This window comes from Ambystoma mexicanum, chromosome 6p (assembly GCF_040938575.1).
Source record: "Ambystoma mexicanum isolate Mex_15411 chromosome 6p, UKY_AmexF1_1, whole genome shotgun sequence".
In the NCBI taxonomy this organism is placed as follows: Eukaryota; Metazoa; Chordata; class Amphibia; order Caudata; family Ambystomatidae; genus Ambystoma; species Ambystoma mexicanum.
Window position 1 is genome coordinate 1339699335 of NC_090935.1, and position 12617 is coordinate 1339711951.

Consider the following 12617-nt stretch of genomic DNA (forward strand, 5'->3'; position numbering starts at 1 on the left):
AAGGATCTAGTATGCTGAAGAAATGCAACCAATCTGACATTCTAACTGAAAAACCTTCTACTGAATTGGATAGACGGGTTGGTTTTGCTACTCGTCTAATACGCTGGGCTGGGTTGATGAGATGTGTTTAATCTTGCAAGTCTTCTACATTTTAAAGTGTATGTGTTTCTTATCAACTCCCTCCCGTGTGTACTTCGTTAGTAGCACTGCCCTTAGCATGGTTGGAGGAATGTCAATCTAAATGTATTGCCACATTTTTCTCATCCATTCCTATGAAAGTTACATTTGCAAAAGTCTCCCCAAAGAGTTGTAGAATGTTTTTTTTCTTTCATGAAAAGGCATTTTTGACCTTTTTTAGGCTGCAATTTCATTGATTGTTCCCATATTTGCCAGTGGTAAACTTGTCTTGCCTGTTTATCCGTCTAGCAGTAGTGGGTTTGTGCGTCGGCTTCGCTGATGACCTTCAAACAAAATGCTGAGTTGTCAGTCATTCCTTTGGTCAATTGTGCCCCCACCATATTACAATCTGTGGACAAGCCTCTGTGCTGGCAGACCACTGCAGTGCTAACCGTTTGTGTGAAATATGTTAAGGTAGCATAGGAAAGACTTACAGGAAGGGCGCCGACGCATAATAAGACCTTCGTCTGATGTATGTCCATATGTGTGCCTGCCTTTGCTTTGCACTTAGTGCAAACTATGCATTGTTTACCGTTCATGTGTCTGGCTACACGAAGCACATGATAAAAATGGTGTTCATATATGTTACGTTAAGTCTTTTAAACTGTGCATATCATAGAAAAGTAATAGAGGGAACACCTTAGCTTTGATATCGTTTGTTATTAACAGCCTACAATCCATCTGTTACCAAGTGAAGCGTTGCAAAGGTTTGTGACTAACTTGTGTCTTTTACAAGATTTTTCCAAAGGCAATTGTCTTTTCTTAGTGCTTTACTGATCTCAGGTGGCGCATTGTCTTAAGTTGGGGTGCAGAATGTGCACTCGCTGCTAGCCATTGGCTAGTGATATTTGATTCATGGTAAGTAAGAAATAGTGTGCTGTGTATGTATAAAATTGAGGTGATAAGTGAATTTTTTTGGCTGGCTAGTAGCTTGCAACTTGATTTCTGTACACTCTGCCTTAAGTATACATAGCTTGTACACCATTGAGGATGGTTTATGGAGCATGGCTGAGGTTTCCATTAGAAGACTACCATGAGCTCAGTAGCGGTTGCCACTTAACCAATTCTTTAAAAAAAAATTGTAGCGCAGTTTCACCACAGCCCCCAAAGATCCATCCTTACCTTGATCAACTCTACTGAACTCTACTGAAGTGTGGATATTCCCCCTAGAATGGCAAGATTCCTTTTATGTGAGTCCTATTAAATGTTCCTTTGTCACTAAATCCTTAAGCTTTCAATTGAAGTTGTGCCAAGTTACAGCAGTTCGCTGCAAGTCAGCCTGTTTGACAGTTAGCTGTGAGACAAGTTTAACCTGTATGCCAGATGATATTTATTACGTAAACTGATTTCTTTGCTTATAGTGAGACTCTATCTCCAGAGCAGCAGATTGCTTTACTCCAGGAGGGTACAAGCATTGGGCTTGGCATTTCTTTGTGGACAGAGGGACAGATTTTAATTGTCAGCAGGTTTTGTAAAAAGCTTCTTTGAAGTGGATCTGTAGGATGGTGGGGAATTTAAGCCTAATAATCCCTGGTTTGAAATTCCAGACGGTCTAGGCATGGCAGAAAAGGGACTTGTTGTGATTCTTTTCATTGCAGGCTTGCCTAGCCTCCAGCCTCTTGATAGTTTTGATAGGTGAGGCAGGAGAGCCTCCCTAGGTGTGCAGTTCAGCCACCAAATATTTTGGTGTCAGTTTGGTCGGTGATGCATGCATTTTTTACTATATGATCTTGGCAGAGAGGTGGAGCCAGTGAACCACGCCCAGTGTATGAGAGAGATGGTCGAATTTGTGGGCTTCTGTAATGAGGTCTGCGGCGTGGTGGGTTGCCTTGAGGGGGTGAGGCAGGTGCACGGCTGCAAGCCAAGTAAGGATGGATTTTGCTGATTGATGTGAGGTGGAGACCTGGCTTCCACATCCAAAAGCTTATATGAGCGGCATACAAACTGCGCCATGGGAAGTGAAGCAACAGCGGCAGGGTCCGAAGCTCCTATTTGGCAGTATCTGAAGCCGCGTATCGCATGCAAGCCTCAGCCTGACTGATGAGTCTAGGATGGCTTCCCTAGACACTCCCCACTCCCCAAATCCAAAGATTGGAATAGGGTTGGCCACGCCACACCCCCTAACACGACCTGGGATGCTGTAAGAACGTTGTTGTTGGTCCATGGTGGCCCCATGCAGAGAAAGGGGGCTGGAATTAAGGCGCAATATGAAAACACTCTTGTATGTAACACCTCCTGGGTGGGAAGATGGAGCCAGAGTAGCTAGGTATAGCAGACGAACCAGAAGATGGGTAGGGAATTAAAAGCAGCCCCAGGAAGCAGGAATTTGTGGGTTTTTCTGGTGATGTCCGAGAGGAAGAGGTGGCAGACCAAGAGACCGACTGGAGGAAGGATGGTGGAGTGGAGGTGACTTGTGGAGCAGGCGAGGCATTGGTTAGTGAGTGCAAGTGGTACTGCGTTATGAACATGCATGAAAGAGTGGCAAGTGTGTTTAGGAGAGGGAGTGAATTTGAAGTACTTATGTGAGTGAAAGCATGGTCTTTGAGTAAAAGGTGTGGTGGAGCAGTAGTGTGGAGGAGGGAGTAGTAGTGTTGTGGAGGAATAAGTAACATCAAAGGGTGAAAGGCAGACTAGAAAGGAATGACAGTCTTTGGAGCGGCACATGCAGAAGATGCAAGGAATAGAGAAGGCAGGTGAAGTCTAAAAGAAGAGAGTAGCAAGCAGGAGTCCGGAAGGGAGAGAATAATGTGGGCATGGTAGAAAAACAACCGAATCTCACAGAGCGGCCGGAAGACCTAATCAAAGATCCCTTTATAGATAACTAACCACTGGACAGTGTAGAAATTTTCTAGAAAGTCCCAGATGGAGGCTAGATAGATTCAGCATTTTGCCTTTAGGTCGTCTCCCTTTTATAAGACAGAATATAGACAGTGGGGGGGGGGGGGGATATTTGGTAAATACTAATCTGGGGAGTAGGTATGCCTGAGCTAGGTAGCTTCCTAGACAAGAGGGGGAAAAATCCATTGGGCCCTGAGAAATTAAACAAAAACCCTTGAACCGTATGAGCATTAGAGTATTTCTTTAGCCATATGTGACATAACATGAAAGTTGCAAACGGGCACTTGAGCCTAACTGGAGAGTCAAACCCCAAGGTTTCTTTGGGACTCAGTTACTATTTGCATCACTTTTTATTATTGGGGTCGCTTCATGTAAGATGTTCATTTTGGTTTTAAGCTCTGCTGTGATGGATTTCAGTGAACAGGCATCCTATGATGTGGAACATGTATGGTTTTTTTGTGTTTTTTGGTGTACCTTCGACGCACAAAAATGGTGTAGCCATTTTTCACTCCTCTCGCGCTCACACACTTTCATTTAGCAACACAATCATGGAGGATAACTTTTTCAGTGCCTATATCCAGCATACTTTTCAATATGAAGGCACTTTGCATAATCCACAAGGCTTTCTGGGGCCGGGGATATCACTACATCATCCATCGTGCTCTCCCTAAATACCTCCCTGCTAGAGTCCTTAGGTCTTCTAGCTCTAACTCTCTGGAGGTCAGACGTTTCTCCAAGCAGAGAGTGGGGGTAGATCTTTCCTCGGCAGGATCCTCCCTCTGGAACTGCCTCCCTGCCCCTCTCCGTTTTGAGCCGATCTCCTTAAGTTCCGGAAGCTTCTCAAAACCCTCCTTTACTACTCCTCCTCCCCTCTGCCCCCCCCTTTGCTGGCTTCACCTGATTAGATATCTGATTGCCTGTAGCCCTCATGAGTCTTACTGGGGGCCAGGCCCTCCTTCAACCAGTCTTCCCACTCTCCCCTTACTAGCAATTTCCCCTGGGCACCCTTCCCTGACTAGCCTACTGCGTCTGGTCCTCCCCCTTCCTTTGCACTAGTTTACCCACATCCCTTGTTTCCTTGATCACCTGCCCTCCTGGGTCTCTTTTAGCACTTGCCCAGCCCTTGGGCCCCTCTCTCCCCTGCACTTCTTCCCTGCACTTGTCCCTCTTCCCCTCTCCCTGCACTTCCTGTTACTGCACTTGCACGATCCGAATGTCACAAGGCCTAGTAAGACCCGTTACTGTTATTTTCTTTTCTCCTCTCCCTCCCCCTCCCCCCCCTTTGTCTTGTCGTGCCTGGAAACACTAGCACCATACAATTGTTTAATAAATTAATAAAAAATATGATGCAGATTTTAAACGTGATGACGCTAATTACCATGTGCAGTATTTTCATTTGAAAATAATCTTTTAATGAGAGCCTTTCTACAAGCTGTATTATTACTCATTAACGTGACTGTTTCTCTTGCCAACACAGTTCATAAACCTTATTGTATTTTTTGCAATTAAATTTAATTTACCGTTTTGAAGGTATGTGGCTTTCTATTTTCACTAATCTACAAAATAGATACCCATTTATTTTTGTTGTTGTGTTCCCCAAAACATATTTAACAATCTTTTTGAGGTTCAAACATGCAAGTATGCACCCTGGTCAGTTGCCAGGAACAGGTGAGATCACAGCTAATGTGTGGTCTGAATGGCCGATGAAATGAAAATAAGTCTTGGCACTCATGACCCGGTTACGCCACTGAGTTTTGAATGTGAGAAGCAAAACCATCAGTGAGTGTGTCTAGCAGTCACCACCAAAGACCATTAATGGAATATGCTCTGATTGTTTTATTGTTGGCCAGGTGGGCCACCAAATGGCTACAGCACTAAAAGGCTAAAAGCTTGTGAGAAAGGCTCTACATGGATGCATTCCCAGTGCTTTAAGTGGGCTGGGGCCCGGTGGTCTCCCAAAAGTGCGGGTGAGCCCCCCCAGTCCCACCACAACATCGACGGGAAAGATTATCCGACCGCAGCCGCGACGGGAGATGTGCCCACCATTAAGTCAGGAAAGCTGACAGAAGTGCCAACCAGCCACAGTGCGCCAGTGGTCACCAGAGGGAGTTACTATCCCTTTGTTTTCCCAGGTCGCCGAGGCGTCTTTAAACCTCGGCGAACCTGGGGATTCCTTGACTTATTTCAAGGTTTATAAAAGATGGCTTGAAAAGTACACAATTCAAGCCATCTTTTATAAAGCTTTGCCAACGGACAAATACGCCTCGGGCTTTGTGTGTCGGGAAAGCTTTATAAAAGATGGATTGAATTGTGTACTTTTCAAGCCATCTTTTATAAACCTAGAAATGTTTTAAAAAGATGGCTTGAAAAGTACGCAAACCGTAAGGTATGCACAGAAATATATATAAATTTTATATATTTGTGTCTACCTTACTATGGTTTGTGTACTTTTCAAGCCAGCTTTTATAGACATATGTTACATATTTCTATCTTTAGAAAAGATGGCCTGTATAGTACACCAACCATAGTAAGGTACACACATAAATATAAAACATTTATATATATATTTCTGTGCATATCTTACGGTTTGCATACTTTTTTAGGCAACGGCCATCCCACAAGCTATACCCCTAAATGAGGGCCCCCCACTCGATTTTGTTATCCCACTTAAAGCCCTGTGCATTCCCCAGTCAACATGAGCTTCAGGAGGTAAATCTGTGGTCAGTCGTTTTAGGGTTTTGATCTTGCTTACTGACCTTAGTTGCCCATAAAAAGGCAGATGGGTTTGCAAGGGGAAGTGAAATGGTTTAGACCCGCATATTTTTCATGTAAACCTGCACTCTGGACCAGAGATATATTAGGACAGAACTTCAGTTCTTGGGAGGTTTCAAAGATTTAGAGAAGCCATCTTCATAGCACAGCGATCTAAGCGCTCGCCCCTAATATCTGTGTGCAGCCTGCTGTGGCAGGTTCGAATGCTGGCAGGGTCAACTCAGCCCTTTATCCTTCCGAGGTCGATAAAATGAGTACCACTGTGTGGGATAATAATGTCTTCCGTTATGTGAGCGCTCTGAGACCTGTGGGTGTGTAGCACTATATAAAAATGTATTATCCATTGCTTGATCAGTGTCTGAAAGTACTCCGCTTCAGCTTGTCCTCTGCTAAAGTCCCCCTGAATACGTATGAGTTTAGTGTGGGAATTACTAAAATCTCTCCTCTACAGATGGAATAACATTTGAAAATGTTGATCTCTTAGTTAACTCTGGCAAGGTGCATACTCTGGGTGTTGGTGGGCATGTGGTGTGAGCCTTAACCATTTGTTGGAAATTCTGGCACTCGATGGTTACCCATGGTATATGTTGCGTACCTTGTCATGTGACGGGAATGCCTAGCACATGATGCTAGTCTCCGACATGTTGCAAATACTTAGCATATGATGACAATTTCTTGCAGACCGTGAGCGTGCCTTGGAATATGTTGTAAATGTATGACATGATGCGAGTGCCTGGCAAATACAACATAATATACGCGTTGTCAAAATCTGCCATGTGCTGGCAATATCTGGCAACGCAAAAAAGCAAGTTCACAATGCAGGTTTTGGCTGAACACCATTCCTCTGGCGTACTTCTTAAACCAATACGTTGCGGTTCTTTCAGGCCGGTTTTCGGGGAAACCCCTATTTTGTGTGCAAGGGGCACGGCTGTTGCGGGCTACTCCTCCGACAACCCAGTGGCTGTGGCTACGGAGACAGGCGAGAAGATAAACGCATACGCAGACGGCAACGCCTGTTGGTACGGTTTACATCTGTGGAAACCACACGCATGGCGCCGAGCCACAGGTGCCAAAGATAAAGTGGCATTTGGCCGGCGTGTGGTCGAGCAGAGAAAGCGAACTGGGCTCGGCGCTGCCGCCGACGTGAAGCCGTGTGCGTCGGTTAATGTGCTTTGCAAGAGAGTTGCTATTTTTATCGAAGAACAAGTCGTGTCGAGAGAAGACAATCTGCAAAAAAGTCGCGGAGGAATGAACTAGTATTCAACAAGTTTTTTTCCCAATGCTTCAGTTTGGTGATAACCTTGGATACATGAGCGGCAGTACTTTGTTTGACCCCACCAATGAGCGGCATTACTTTGTTTGACCCCACCAATGAGCGGCAGTACTTTGTTTGACCCCACCAATGAGCGGCAGTACTTTGTTTGACCCCACCACTACAGACTAGAACTCTCTTCAAATTATTACTCCCATTCATCTGTGCCTTTGAGGCCATTGGGAGACTGTGAACGGGAAAGTGAGTTGGTCCAGAATGTCAACCCTGTTTTGTGTTCTGGATCAAGCCTATTTGTATGCATGGTAGGCAGCATATCATTGTGTTGCAGACGAGAGGAGGTCAACTTGGAACGACAGCAGCAGCCTTGACTCACTCCACCACCCCCACCGCTCACCATCTACCTTACCGAGTGCTGACGTCTCCCAATATATAGCCTAGCGCTTTTCAAAATGTCTGTCTGTGCTGTTTCCAATTTGCTGGGGACATTGTTCATACTTTATATGTACTTATGAAAAGTGCGTTTTGCGATTACTCCAGTGTCTCACAGTAGTTTGGCTGCATGCTTTCTTTTTTTTAGGTATTTGAACGCCTCTCTCCTATTCCCCACGCTTTTCTTTCAATGGAGACCTGTTCATATCTTGTTTAGGAAAGGGCAGATACGCTGCGCATTCTCTGGTTCTTCCGGCTGTGTGCATGTTGATTGATTCAGCTAATTTTTCTTTGCCCGTGAATACTTGTGAATAAAGTCAGTTATGCTTGATCATAGATGTGTATATTTTAGTCATTATGTTACAAGTATCCGACGCATATGTTTGTGCTAATTGCGCTTCTTCTGCTAGGTCAGTCGTTTTTGTTTAGATACTTTATAGATGTAAATCCTGTTTTTAAAGTGACAATGTATTTTAAGATGGTGTATTAGGAGATGGTTGTGCAAATGTTTTTTTGCTGCATGTTTTAGCTGCAGTGTTGCAGAGGTATTTCTTAATCGATGCATGGCCTGGATAAGTTCTGCATTGGCGCTGCTAACGCACACACGCATTACAATTGATGTGTTTTATATGTTAGCTGTTAATCAATTTTTAGACTTCCCAGTGGTTGAAATCCGCTTGACCTATGACATTCTATTCATATTTTACTGTTCTTGTGCCATTTACAATTGTCATTCATAGGAGTTTGACATTTACTTTGTGTTTTCCATTGTTTAGTTTCTTATGATGCACTTTTTTTTTACCTCAAATAGGGAAGAACGTATTGAAAGTGAGATGTTGAATGCGCTATTCTTTTTAGTAGATTGAAGTAAAAACAAAGTATAAAAGTGCTTCTTTTGTTTTTCATTTGATGGGGGTTTTTTACTAAGGTTTTCCATTCCCAAACTGCAGTTTTTAAAAGGTGTTGGTTGCTCTGTTTTAGTAGGTAGTTTACAAAGCTGCTCTGTTTGCTAATGGTGTAACTCTCAATGTTTCTTTTCTGTTAAGGTTACCGCTGATAGAACAATTGAGGTTGATTAAATTGGCTCACAGCTGCCGATATAACAAAGGAGATTAAGTTGGTTTGCAACTGTACCCTGCATTGCCTGGCTAACCATGTGCACCAATGGACGGATTTACATGGAGGTTAGTACCGTGTAGTTTGGATGCTTTCAAGTGATGACCATGCTTCAAAAACGAGGAGTCTAAATTACCAAACTGATATTCTAGACTTAACTTTTTTGCCAGATTGTTTCCAGACTCGGTAAGCAATAAAAAAGAACAAACCTCAATTAAGTTTATCGAATTTGAAATTATGAAAATATATTTGACTACCTACTTTTTCCTTTTTCTTATACATTTGTCTGTGTATGCATGCATGAATATGAGGTGTGTGTGTGTTTTTTCAAGAAAAAAAAGGTGGAGTGCAGTTGTTAAACCGGTGCTGAATTTCAAGGGTTTTGTTGCGTTCGGTTTACTCGCCTTAACTGCACTTCAACTAAAGTTTTTTTCCATCTATTTCAAGGGTTTTGTTTTACCATAGTTTTATTTTTTTGCGCCACTCCATCCAATATACAAAAACGACTGGACTAAATAACCCCAAACCATAAAAAAGAATCGCAAGTCAACGCTTCGTGTCCAAGTTGCTTTGGACCATGTGCAAATCCTTTCAGCGGTTTGGGTTGTGTGGTGGAGCAAACATGGATCATTTTTGTCTATGGAAAATGAATGGGGACTAGGCCAACAGTGCTTTTTTAGTTTTGTTTGTTTTCTTAGTAGCTTTTAAATTTTTTTAATGAATCTTTCCCAAACGTTGCAGTCTTGGGGGCGGGGGGAAGGAGGTGCAGCATCTGCGACCTGATAGTAAATAGTTATGTCCAAAAACCTAATTAGCGTCTTCAACACGAGTAGTTTATTCCCTCAAACCTTTTCTGATCATGTGGCTGGGAAACCATACGTCGGTCACAAGGCATAGGTGGAGCTAATAAGATATACATTGTAATGCATACTGGATTAGGGCATTCATAAAGAAGGAGATGAAGATTGAGGAACCCAACTGGACCTAGGGAGTTGACAACATAGGCGAGGATTCACCCACGCACAGGACAGCCCATAGAAGGAAGACCAGCCTGCGCGTTGATTTCCAAAGAAGTCACCTGAACTGAGGGTTTGTTGTAGAAATGATGTCCGCCTGACTGGATTCGCTGCTAGTTCTCCCAAAACCAGATGTTACAAAATTAACCCAACTAAATCCAATTTGTCCAAATTAATCAGAGAGGACAAAGATAAGGACATTGCAGGGAAATAAAGTTTGAAAATTGGAACAATGGTGTTGATAAATGCATGCCCTGTGTCCCCGACTGCATCCATATTGCATACCAAGTGAGATATTGTTGTTTTAAAGCCTAATCTATTCTGTATTTGCAGGTGAAATTCAAAACTAAATCTATTCCATTCTGGGGCGTGGGGGCGAGTCGAACATTATTTATAAGTCTAGAAATGTAGTTTCTGGGGATTAATTTGCCCCAGAATGTGTACTATTTTGCCTGACTTCTGGTAGTTTGGTTCTGGAGAAATCAGGATATCTGGCTTGCGGTTATCCTTTGTTAAGCTGTTTTAAAATAGTAGTGCACATAGGATACTACTTTTTAAATGGCAAATGTGGCTATTTGACACACATTGTACAATACAATCTAACGCCATGAATTGAGTTCTTAAACACTCTAAATAGCAATCATTGATGATCAAATAAGACATCATATAACCCATGTCATCAAATTACTCAACAGTTGTACAAATATTAAACGCTGTACTCAAATGGTAATTTTTATGAGTGAGGCTTAAGAAAATCTCATTAACAGTTATGGGGGGCAACATTCTATTCAATGTAATTGGGGTTTATACCACACACTACTGCCATTTGCATGGTTAGTAGGTGCTCTGGCAGATATGAAAAAGAGGTATGTGGGTATGGCTAGTGAAGAACATGCAAGATAACATTGCTACAGTGCTTTTGTGCAGTTCAGAAGTACCTGGGTATTGGGTGCGGGTCTGTTTCCAAGTGGACTGTGTCGAGGGTATAGTGGCATGCCTTCAGATGGGAGCCTTAGTTTGCTGTGCTGCTAGAGTGTCTGTCATATCGCTAACCACTGTTTGGCACTGCAATTTTGGCAACTAGGGAAACTAAGATTAAATGTAGTAGGAAGCATGGATCTGATTCTAGGTCTCTTGCTTCCAAAGTCTGCAATGTAGCAACTTGATCACAACTCTTGCCATTGTGTTTGTACACCAACATATGATCCTTTGTGCAAACTGTAATTGCCTTTAAGATTTTCATTTTTAAGAACACCTTTTTTCAAATTCTTTTATATGCATTTTCAGAGAATAGCCCATCAAATCCAATTTTATATCCTAAATCGAGCCCCCTCACCTTTGTACTCGGATCCATGGAATAGTGTTCCCACCCAGATACTGCCCACCTTAACTCAATACAATTCATCCCTCTTTCCCTGCTCTCTCCCTTCACATTTCTCTCTGTTCCTTCAAGTTTATAAAACCTTAACATGCGGACCAAACATTTTAAGATTCCATTTTGTGAAGCAATCCGCGATGAGTTTCCATCTCGTTAGGAAAAGAGGATGAGACAAATTAATTGGGAGTGCTGTTTGCTCTAGCAAGCATTGTCCCCCATACATTCTGTAGCTATTGCCAGGGATGACCCTTTTACAAATTTCAAGGCAGTGTCAACTTTGCAGGAGTTGCCAATAGAGCAATACAATCCCAATATCCAGAGTTTACACCCTCAAGATTATCACATTACAACCCCAATATCTAGATTAATGAACTATTTGGAATGGCAAAGCCAACAAAAGATTTAAATTGGCCCAGAACCTCTTTCCAGAAAAAAGTTATTGTTGGACCTGACCACCAGATGGCAACAGAAACTCCCGCTCCCCCACAATTTCTCCAACGCAATTCTAAAAATGTAGGGTTCCAATAACATAATATAAAGGAAGTGTGACACACATTGTACATTATTTTATATTTCGTAGCCCTTCACTGTATGCTCAGGTTGAATTTTGGCAGGTCTTTCTATTATTGGAGCCATAGTTCTTCTAGTATGTGCACCATCTGACTTGCTAGATGCTGTCTGCTCTTCTCCTCCCCGCCAGCCTGTACAGGTGCACCCCTCCTCAGTATCCTACCCCTTACCCCTGCTCTATATCTGTTATGTTGTTGCCTCTGAAAAGTGCTGCGTTCTACATGTGTATTGTTGTATACCTCTGTAAAGCACGCTGTTGCTTCTCGAAGCTAGGTCCATGCTAAATAAATACCATAAAAACAATAACAATAATAATTTGGGTCCTCTCCAGGTGCAACAATATATGTGGTTTCCTCAAAATGCAACCATATTTCTTGGCACCAAAAGAACATCTCCAAGTTTTACAGGGAAGTGAATGTTCTGGCAGCCCTAGCTTGTTCTGAGACATCTCACTTATCTCCCACACAATTCAGTAGGTTTATTCTGAAAATGATTCTCCTCCGAGATCCTTTACAAGACACAACCAAAAGTGATTAGAAGCCATAGGTACGATGACTCTGTAGCTAACCAGAAAACTGTTACAAGTTTTATTGAATACTCCGATTGACAGATTTCATTATATAAGAAAATTCCCATTTAAAGCAACAATACATAAATTGGTTTAGCACTCACACACTCCCTATTCTTCTATTCTTAGGGATCTTATGTTCATGATGTATACTCTTAGAAGTAAACTAAGTGCTGCTTTCTGGCAACTAATGAAGAGGGAGTTGGCTGATGCATAATTTTTCCAAATTAATTCAATAGCCGAAGATGTTTGGATTAGTCCTTTTTCCAAACTTTCTAGTCCCTTAGGGTGCAGACCTTCGTGCAGAGGCACAATTTATTTCCCCTTGATCTCTATCAGTTGGCCGAGAGTAAGTTGAGACCATCAATAAATCCAACAACTCGCGTGTTCCTGGCCCAGATGGTTTGCTTAATTCTGTTCTAAAGGGCTCCCCGACATCCTGGGCGTTTATTCCAGCTACCCTGTTTGAACAAATAGTTT

At 42.6% G+C, this 12617-nt stretch overlaps 1 protein-coding gene across 4 annotated transcripts in view; it reads left to right on the forward strand.

Annotated features, from left to right (window-relative positions):
- Positions 1-12617, forward strand: part of JAK2 (Janus kinase 2) — a 1999562-nt gene that overhangs the window by 343723 nt on the left and 1643222 nt on the right. For all 4 annotated transcript variants that reach the window (XM_069626008.1, XM_069626007.1, XM_069626009.1 and 1 more), the window contains one exon: positions 8536-8673. The gene's annotated coding sequence lies outside the window, so the exon portion shown is untranslated. The remainder of the gene's footprint in view (positions 1-8535; positions 8674-12617) is intronic.